Consider the following 10617-nt stretch of genomic DNA (forward strand, 5'->3'; position numbering starts at 1 on the left):
CCACCTGATTGCCAATACAGTCTGGAAAAGCGTTTACCTAACCTGTAAAACGGGTCAAGGACTGCGCTGCCTTAAATAGTTGAGGGCCTTAGAACATGCTTCCCACTGCCTGGCAAAGTAATGTTTAATGATTATTCCCTGCTGCTTTGTGAAAATAAACTGGAATCCAATTCTTTCTATACTAGAAAACAAACAAACTACTTAAAACCAGTTTACAAAGGCTTCAAGATTACACTGACCACAACACAGATAAACCACTACTTTATTTATTGGTTTGTTTGCACAGGACAGAAGCAAAGTAAGATATTCCTAAATACACACAAAAAAATTGATTCGAGACAAATTTCCTTACAGGTTTAATAGTGGCTAGTAAGCTTTTTAATATTTGTAAACTATTGTTGAAACGAACAGTCCTGTCCCCCACCCCAACCACCAAAAAACGAAACCACTGTGGAAGATTTTCAAATATCTTCAAAAATCTATTATGGCTGTGTGCTTTGATGAATTTGTAGCTTTACCACCACCACACCAAAAAAAAAAAAAAATAGATGAATGAAATCAGGCCCAACAGATTGAACAATACTGTATAAGACATAAAGTACCAAATTCAAACTCCATTTATCGTATGTATTTAAACATCTCTCTCTCTCTCTCTCTCTCTCTCTCTCTCTCTCTCTCTCTCTCTCACACACACACACACACACACACACACACACACACACACAGTTATTTTAGTCAGTACAGGATACAATAATATTAGTGAGTAGCTTTTCTTTACACAGTCCAAAACAAAAAAACAAAAACAAAACAAAACAAACCTAGAATGACTTAGAACAGGGTGTAAAGAGGCCGGTTCTTGGCCTTATACATAAATAAACCAACTTGTTTCCTTTATATTTTTTTAGGCATGGAAGAACAAAGTCTCACCATGTAGACCAGACTGGCCTCCTGTGTGCTAGAGAGAAAACGCTTTCCAGATGAACTGACTATACAGCCACCCAAGCTCCTGGTCTCAGATGTAGAAATGTTGGCTATGACAGGCTGAAAATACTCACAGCACAGATGAGGACAAAGAAGTGCACTGTAGATTGCAGAAAGGTGAGACAAAGTGAAAGCCACAGAGAGATCCAGCCCCAGGGATATTTCAGAATGGACAGCTTTCGCCCCCTTGTTGCCTCATCCCCCACTCCCATCCCTGTTCCCCAATCCTGTGCTCGTGGAGGAACTCTTCTTTAAAAGAGGCAACTGAATATGACCGGAAGAATTTCTGGCACCCTTTCGATACTTGCCTACTCGTAGAAAACATGCCTTAGGTTACGCTGTAGAGCCAAGGGGCAGGTCACCGGGAGCCTGTCATTCTATGCTTACAAAAAAAAAAAAAAAAAAAATATATATATATATATATATATATATATATATATATATATATATATATATATATATATATCTCCTCTAAGCAGCTTAGTACAGTAAAAGATAAATGCTGGCATACTTTTCCCGTAGTATGAATTTTAATCTCACTCTAATTGAAGCTGTAGGATGAGCACGCACTTCCTTGAGGATGAGGACTTCCTGTTTCCATCTGAATGACAGAGAGAATTTTTTTTTTAATAAGAGGAGCCTGGTCCAGGCTCCCTGCCTGTCATAGCCAGAGCAGCATCTTCAGTTTGAGCAAAAGCGCTAGCATCTCAGTCTGCATCCCTTGGACTTGATGCTGCCTTTGGTACCTGCATTGAGAACGCATGAGAACCACAGGTAATAAGTAGGCGCAAAAGTTGACTCGGGACCATTGAATTGCTGGGCTGTTGTCAAAATCAAACCAGGAGACACTTTCACAACCAGGATCCATGGAGTTAGTTACCACAGAGAGCATAACACCCACAGAAGATGGATGTACAAAGTAAAATAAGGGTCACCTAGACCTGAGGAAACAGAGCCTGGGGTGTGGTTCGGTGGTAGAGCCTAGCATGCATGAGGCCCTAGATTTGATCCTGATGATGAATAAATGATGAATGTGTCAGGCTGCAGATGTAACTCAGTTGTATTTACTTCAGATATGTGATGACCCAGTTTTAATTTCCAGCACTGTCTGCAGAAACAAACAATGCCATACAGACACACACACACACACACACACACACACACACACACACACACACACACACAAAATGCCAAAGTGTGTGTGTGTCTATGTAGTTAACTCTACACATCGTAGCTTTAAAAACTTGTCCCTCCTCCAAGTCCATGCACCAGTGAGCACACTCACTCAGTGACCCAGATCTTGGCTTCTATACACCATTCCTGCTAAATACTTAATACACCAACTGCTTATAGGTTCAAACAGGGAACTTATAAACCTGGGGACATTGTGTGCCTGAAACTAAGGAGATGTCCAAAGAGTACTGGAGCCGTGTCAGAAAGACACGGGAGCTAGCTTGTAGGATTATCCATATCCACTGGCAAAATTCTGGGAATTGTGACATTAATGCAAAAAATAGGAACATTAATGAGCAAAGATTTCAAAAGCAACCACAGGGCTAAGGAGGTGGCTCAACTGGTAAATTGCTTGCCACGTTAGCAGAAGGACCTGAGTTCTATCCCCAGCATCCATGCAACAAAAAAAAAATGGGCTTGATGGAGCATACTTGGGGTCCTAGTAGCACGAACGCAGAGATAGATGGTTCCCTATCCAGTCATCAGGCCAGGTCCCAGTAAGAGACTGTCTTCCTAAACAAGCTGGGGCCAGCAAGATCACTCTGGAAATAGAAGTTCTGAGAACTGGAATTCAATGGCCAGAATCCACAATAAAAGGAGAGAACCGATTGACATACATATATGAACATCAACCGACACCCACATGTGTGTCATGGCGTATACACACAAATCATACAAACACACAACTCTAATAGTAAATAGTAAATTTAAAAAGATGGATGGCTCCTGAGGAGCAATGTCTGAGTTTGGCCTCTAACCTACACACATACATGTATACCCACACATACTCAACATGCAAACATGCCTCCCCAAACACCTGTGCCCACACAGGCTTATAGGCACACACACAATTGAGAGGAAAGGTGTGGGAAAGAAAATGAGTGGAGACTGAGAGGGGAAAAGCTCCATCTCTGAATATGAATGCCAAATAACTGAAATAGAAATGAAATAATTAGAAAATTCCCTTTTCTCACCCTCAGTGTTTTGTTAGATTAAGAAAAGGATGCCCAACAGAGGCTAAATCATAATGTGAAAGGTTGCTGGTAATTGTATCAATTGCCTCAAAGTACTGGCCACAGACTTATTTTTTTAATGTATTTTATTAATTTATTCATATTACATCTCAATAGTTATCCCCTCCCTTGTATCCTCCCATTCCTCCCTCCCATTTTCCCCAAACTCCCCTCCCCTATGACTGTTCCTGAGGGGGACCTCCTCCCCCTGTATATGCTCATGGGGCATCAAGTCTCTTCTTGGTAGCCTGTTATCCTTCCTCTGAGTGCCACCAGGCCTCCCCATCCAGGGGACGTGGTCAAATATGAGGCACCAGAATGTGTGTGAAAGTCAGTCCCCACTCTCCACTCAATAGTGGAAAATGTCCCATCCATTGGCTAGATCTGAGTAGGCCACAGACTTCTTAATGTGTACATTTAGGAATGCATAACTCTATGGAGAGATGTGGTCATTAGCACCCGATCAAAGATCAATAGTTACCCAAATTATAGGACAACTACCATTATACTTCTCTGAAATTACACAGAGAAGTTGACAGCATCATCTAGACTTTTAAGCCAAATGTTTAATCTGTAACCAATTGTAAGACACCAATCAAATAGGGAAAGTAGAAAAATCTGTCAAGATACCCACTCTAATTTAAAAAAAATCAATAAACTGAAACCCCTCCAGAACTCAAGAGGCATAACAACTATATGTGATATAGTTGGATTATAGAGTCACAAAACACTCTTGCTCTGGAGCAATAAGGGGTATTTGAATATGAAGCTTTCAGATGATGTTCTTGATTTTTAAAGCATAGAAAGGATGTTGTCATTGAGAGGATGCAGCTTTAATTCTTGGGAAACACTGGCTAAATTTCTCAGGGAATAAATACCATGCTCCCCATCAATTGTTTCACTTGAAAAGGGAGTGTGTGTGTGTGTGTGTGTGTGAGAGAGAGAGAGAGAGAGAGAGAGAGAGAGAGAGAGAGAGAGAGAGAGAGAGAGAAATGGAATCCAGGTCTCTGTTGTTCTAAACAAGACTATAAACTTTGCTAACAATGAAAACATGTCTTAGTTCCCTTAAGGAACTCTTGTGACTCAGGATTTTCTATTATCAGTTGTCCAGTGCATCCCAGAAACCACCCTATGAGATCACTTGATACCCTTTGTAGCCCTTTGATATGCAACTTCAGAAGTGGCCCAAATCCAAGGCAAGGCTATTGGGAAGACATTCAAGCTTGCCTCTCTTTTGTCAAGCCCACACTCAATATTTTGGGTATTTCTTACCCTTGCCTTGAGCACTTCTCCTTCTAGTAACCCTCATGTCTAAACCTCAATAAAAATCCCATTAAGCCTCAACTCAGATTAATAAAAATAAATGATTGATTGAGTCAATAAGTATACAAATACACATTTATTGCTGCTGTCAGGGAGTTTCCTCCATGAGCTAAACAATGTCTATCTGCTCCTTAGAAGGTCTCAACAATAAGCCAAAGTAGAATTCCGTGAAAGTTCACCCTGGGGACTCAATGACCTTATCAGGATTACTTACAGAGTGAAGTGAGGGTAACAGGCAGCAGCATGGGTAATGGTAAGGCAGCCTCACAAGGAGAGCTACACCCAGTTTCCTATGGCAACACAGATGGAGACCCCCTCAGTTAACCTTCTCCAGGCTACATCCTCCAGTGCCTTCCCCAAGCATCTGCATCATGTGCAATTAGGGCAAATATACATACAAATGGATGGGAAGATTGACTGGAGACTGAGTTGAGGGTCCAGTGACCCTCTCTGCTCCTTCCCCATCTTTGAGAGAATGGCAGCAGTCCACTGGATCCATCTCGATAGGTTCTCACATGGAAGCACGGCTGATCTCAGGAAGATGGTGGAAGGTTTGCTCTTAAAACTGAATTCTGTAAAAAAAACAGAAATTAGCCAGCAATCAATTCCCAACATCAAATTTCTTTCTGCTTTATTTCCTCTGCACTGATCCTTGACTAATAACTGTATCAATTGATTAAGATACTCAATACATCAGAGAGGGCCATTCTGGCCACGTTAAACTATAAATCCAATGAGATCTGGGCAGAAGTTCAGAAGTTGTGTTCCTGGCGTGTGGCACCAGTTCTAAAAGTTCAGAGGAATAGTCTAGGAATGAAGCACTTTTAAAATATTTTTTTAATCACTAGTGCAAACCGTTCCTGTCAAGTGGCAGAGAAATGAGTGGGTTCCCTGGTATCACAGAGAGAAGATCTGAGTGACTGTCACTGAGTGGGTAAACTAGACAACACATCTCAAATAGCTCTGTGGGGTAAAAGTCAACACATCAGATGTCTTTATTTTTATTTCATGTGTACAAGTATTTTGTCTGCATATATGTTATGTGTACTATGTGCATGCAGTGCCCAAGGTGGCCAGAAGAGGGCTTTGGGTCCACAGCAACTGGACTTACAGTTGTGAGTCACTATGTAGGTATGGAAAGTAAATCCAAGTCCTTTGAAAGATCATTTGTCCAGCCCCAGAAACTCCTAAGGCCCATCTTCTATTCCAAACGGCTCTATTCTGGTCATTTCACCTTGTGAAATTGTTCTAAGGTTTGGAATCCAAACATTCCCTACAAATCCATACCTTAAAGTTTTGATATCCAATGGATGATTTCATGTGGTTGTAGAACCTTTTGGGTGTAGGGCCTCCTGGAAGGAAGTTAGTTGCTTGAAAACGTGCCCTGGAGGGGATACTGGGAGCCTGGCCCCTTTTACTTCCTCTTCGTTTCTCAGCTTTATCGAAGTGAACAAATTTTCCCCCATGTGCTTCTACCACGATGTAATGCCCAAAGCCATAGGTCCAAGTAACCATAAACTGAAGCCTTTAAAGACAGAGGCTAAAACAAGCCCTTTGTTCCTCTTGAGATACGTTGGATAGCTGTTTTATTACAGGAGAAAGGCAACTGGCTCAGACAGAATGTTTGTGTCTTGCAATGCTCACAAAGGTTTGCACCATACATAGTATTTTGGACTTCTAAATTACTCACAGGTTTAACTATGGCAATGCAATGGGGAAATATAAGAGAGTCAACATGGGGCTGGTGAGAAAGCTCACTCTCTAAAGAACTGGCTAGCTATGTGGGCAAGAAGACCTGAGTTCTATCCCTGGTGCCATGTAGAAATGCCAGCATGCTTGGCACACACTTCTAATTCCAGAGCTGGGGAGATAGTTCTGGGACAAAAGAGTCCTTGAGGTTCAGTACCTACCCACTCCAGCCTAATAGGTGACCTCCAGGCCAATGAGGGACTCCATCCTAGAGAAGGCAGATGATGTTCCTGAGGGTGATACCTGAAGCTGTCCTCTGGCTCTTTACACACGTGTGCGTGTGTATCCACACATACAAAATTACGCATACACCACACACTTCCAAAAGAGGACCAGGCTGATGTGGTGGTCTCCGAAGCATGCACAGTAACCTCTATAAGCCAGCCAGCCATAGTTCAAACCATGCCAAAGTTACTCTTTATGAACCAGAAATTATGGGAAGTCTTTGTATTTAATTTCCATGGTGCCAGCCTGAAATCAGTGCTGATAGAACCTTCAGGTTATACAAGAAGCAATTAAGGTTTTTGAGGGGCCTGTCATAGCGGAGTGGATGAAGTCTGTACTAATCTCTGTAGATGCCGTTCTCTTACGCTTAGTTCACCCACAGCAGATGCAGAATCTCCTAATTAAATTGTGTCTACAAAGGTCTCCGTGCTCAGTAACTTTTTCATGAGTCACCACAGCAGTAAGAGTACAAACTTTCAAGCTGAAAACCGATTCTTCTGCTCCTCTTTAACAGGTTCTATTTTTATTCTTTCGGATACTTCTATGTCAATAAACAAGTAGACACCTACCTTACTGGAAGCATTCATTCAAGGCAGTATCTGGTGGCTCCCTCCACTTAAATTGACTCTCTTTCAGGCCTTAGCAGCGGCTGCTGAATAGAAAGCTGCAGTTGTACAGCCTTCTATCCTTACCCATGGATCCACTCGAGGGCAGGACACAGCGGGTAAATATTATCCAGGCTGCAGCTTTCACTTTGCAGGTAAGAAAGGCAAGATGCAAGGATCTGGGGGAACGTCATTCAGCGTAAGCACTTTAATCATTAAACACCCTTAGTATAAGGAACCGGGGATGACGTATAAAACAAGAGCACACAGTAGGTGTCGTGAGAAAGGACTTTGCCTTTTCATACAAGTACTGCACATGAAACAGTCAGTGAAAGCGACAGTCGAAACAGCCAGGCTTATCCAAATCCTGGAAGAGATTCAGAGAATAAAGTTATCATCCACCTGCCTTCCAGGGAGGGGATTCCAGAGGCAGACTGGCTGTATTGTATTACCGAGTCCTCCTGAGTCCCTTCCGCTTCCTAAGCACAGTGAGGGATCTGAGTTCAGCACCAGGACTGCTCAGCCCAAGGTGTAGAGTTTCACTGGGGCTGTGATTCCCACAGCAAAATCATCCACATGGTAATCAGCACCAATTCTGCCCTTTCCCTGTACACTTGAAGTCCTCTCTTTAATAAAACAGGAGGCTTCAAAGTTGGGACAGAGCCTGGCTACTTTCCTCTGGGAAGGTAGGCCATACCCTGGGTAAATTCAGCAGTCCACCTGGAAAAGGATCTCATCGGGGTCCCCTCTAATTGCCGTCTTGATAAGGCTTTGTGTTCGTGGGGACAAACAAAACGTATCTGAATGTGTGGACGCCTCCAATGTCTCTTTTCTTTCCTTCAAATCCACTATTATTGCATTAACAGCCTCTGCCCTTCCTACTTCCTCTGCGGCTTGAAGTCAGCCCTGTCTTCCTGTCTGTTCTGGCCACACTAATGTCAGGCCACCTTCACAGTTCCTCGTGACTTTTTGGCTATGGTCATCTCCTCGCTGGATCCATTCTTCACTCAGAGTCTGGGGTAGTTAGCTTAAGATGTTATGTATATTGTGTCATTTATGTCTTCACAGCTTGCTATAGATTCGTTTCTGTAGCTTTAATTTAAAAAAAAATAACCCGACGAAAGCAACTTTAAGGGGGAAATGGGGTTTCTTTGGCTTAGGATTCCAGGTCATACATAGTCTCCATACTTGTAGGAAAGTCAAGAGAGGAACTGGAGATCACTAGTCATGTTCACAGTCAAGAGCAGAGAGAGAATGCACGCGTGTATGTCCGAGCATTGCTCGCTTCCTCCGTTCTAGGACCCTAAGTCTAGGGAATGGTGCCACCTGTGTTGGGCTGAGTCTCCTATATCAGTTAACATGATCAAGATGACCCCCCACAGACATTCGCAAGGCGGGTTCCCTGTCTAGACAATGCTTCAGTGAGTCTCTTCCCAAGTGATTCTAGATTGTAACATTTGGGGGAGGGGGGGGAACCTAACCGTCAACAAGCCTTCAATGTCTTCTCCTGGCATCAAGCAGAGTGCAAGTCCGTCATCCCGAGTCCTCAGACAGTGGCCTGCCTGCATCTCGATCCTCGTGAACGTCAAGCTCTCCCTTATTACCTTCAGAGTCTCGGTTTATGTCCCGTGTTTCTCTGCTTCCTGAATGTGTCACTCATGGTGTTCTCGATCCCACACCCCCTTTCCTTGAACTCTTCACCATAACTGTATCCTTCAGGTATCGGGCTGAGTTGCTCTGCGTGGACTCGCCTTCCACAGCAGCTCTTCCCCCCAATCTATTCTTGGTAGTTTCTAAAAGTGGGTTGCTTCATATATTGTAATGTAATGGTAGAAACTTTTCCTTTCCTTCCTTATGAAAAAAAAAGTACTGCTCCTTGTTATGGGGCCTGTACCTGAGTAGAAGCAGGACGAAAACAATTAAAGGTGAACGAGTACTTGTCTCACTCTGTAATTAGTTGCGCATCTGTCTCCTCCATTAAATAATAAGCTTGGCTGGGAATGAAGCTTGAGGTGGAGTTCTTGCCTAGTATGTGCAAGACTGAGTTCAGTGTTTATTACCAAAAATGTTTTATGAACTTCTTGCCCCAGTTTCCATGACAGCTGACCCCCTTCTTTTCCCAGCTCTTAGCCTTTGTATTTTCAATTATTTCTTCTTCTTCTTCTTCTTCTTCTTCTTCTTCTCTCTCTCTCTCTCTCTCTCTCTCTCTCTCTCTCTCTCTCTCTCTCTCTCTCTCTGTGTGTGTGTGTGTAGGTGTTTCAGCAAAGTGACTTACAGGATCTTGGATAAGGTATTATTGACAAGAGCTTGAGTAATGTACTAGCAGCCTCAGGAGCCCCTCCTAATATTATAGCTATTTACAGACATGAACTGTCAATAAATCTCTAGGAAGAGGAAGTGATCTTGATCTCCTCCCTCCTCGTTATGGAGGAGTGATGCATCCGATCTCATGCTGGCTTTGTGTAACACAGTTGCTGAGAAGCTCAAGGGTGTAATTGCATACCATGCCTGGGAGGCAGCGTTGCACAACACTCCACCCTTTCCACCCATTCTTCCGTTCTTTCCTCTCCCTCGTCTGCAATGTTCCCTGAGCCTTTCATTAGAGCTTCCTACTATCTTTACCAATCATTGTCCTTTTCTGTGTTCATCTTTTGTCGCTTTTCTACTGTGAGGCTCTGTAAACCAGTTTAGGAAGGGGATAGATTTCTGCTAAGGACGAATCTGAGAATCGGTTGCGCCAGAGCTTCTGGGAGGCCGCTAACAGTAGTATCACTGTTTCTTTGTGTTGTTTTCTTAAACAATATTTACTGACGACAGCTTAGTATGTGTCGGTGACTACACTCAGTTCTCAAAAGTGCAGTCTCTGGCTGGCAAGGCTGGCTTGTGTATCTCTATATCTTATTCTTAATTTGGTTTGCTACACTAGCCAGTTAATTTTGGGTGGGTACACATGTGCTAAGGCATCCATGTGAAGGTCAAAAAAAAAAAAACCAACTTGCAGAAACTGGTTCCCTTCTTCCCACCACGTGGGCCCCAGAGACTTGTCAGAAACCATGTTTTCCCATGAGTCATCTCACTGGCCCCGTGTGCCACTGTTACTATTTAATAGGTGTGACTCAGGATCACATCCACAGGTATTGACGTCTAGATCTTTCTATTTCTAGCCATTTCTCATAACCACAAAGCTGATATGTCGACATATTTAAAGAGGTGAATGCCTTTTTCTCCTTTAGTAACTCTGAGTGATACTAGCAGTACTTTCTAAAAATGACACAATGCAATCTTCCATCTCCCATAACCTTTTATGATATTACCCTGGCCTTCCTCCCATGAAGGCGTTGAATCTGGGTTCCCGTGGCCTTCTGACGCTCTCAAAAGTGATGCTCCGCTAGGTATAGTGGCAGATGCTTGTTGTTCCAGCTACCTGAAAAACAGAAGCAGTAGGGTAATGAGTTCAAGGCCAGCCTGAACTACATAGCAAGACCTGT

General features: G+C 43.0%; 1 long non-coding RNA gene across 2 annotated transcripts; it reads right to left on the minus strand.

The window, feature by feature from the left end:
- Positions 1-4607: 4607 nt before the first annotated feature.
- On the minus strand, positions 4608-7270 carry LOC311578731. 2 transcript variants are annotated; one of them, XR_014772951.1, is made up of 3 exons: positions 7094-7270; positions 5838-6131; positions 4608-5122 (listed from the first exon to the last, which is right to left on the minus strand). It is a non-coding gene; the product is annotated as an uncharacterized lncRNA (long non-coding RNA). The 2 variants fall into 2 exon arrangements; XR_014772950.1 differs by lacking the exon at positions 5838-6131.
- Between the last annotated feature and the right edge of the window lie 3347 nt (positions 7271-10617).

The sequence above is a fragment of the Acomys minous genome (genome assembly GCF_964271855.1).
Source record: "Acomys minous genome assembly, chromosome: 12".
Lineage (NCBI taxonomy): Eukaryota > Metazoa > Chordata > Mammalia > Rodentia > Muridae > Acomys > Acomys minous.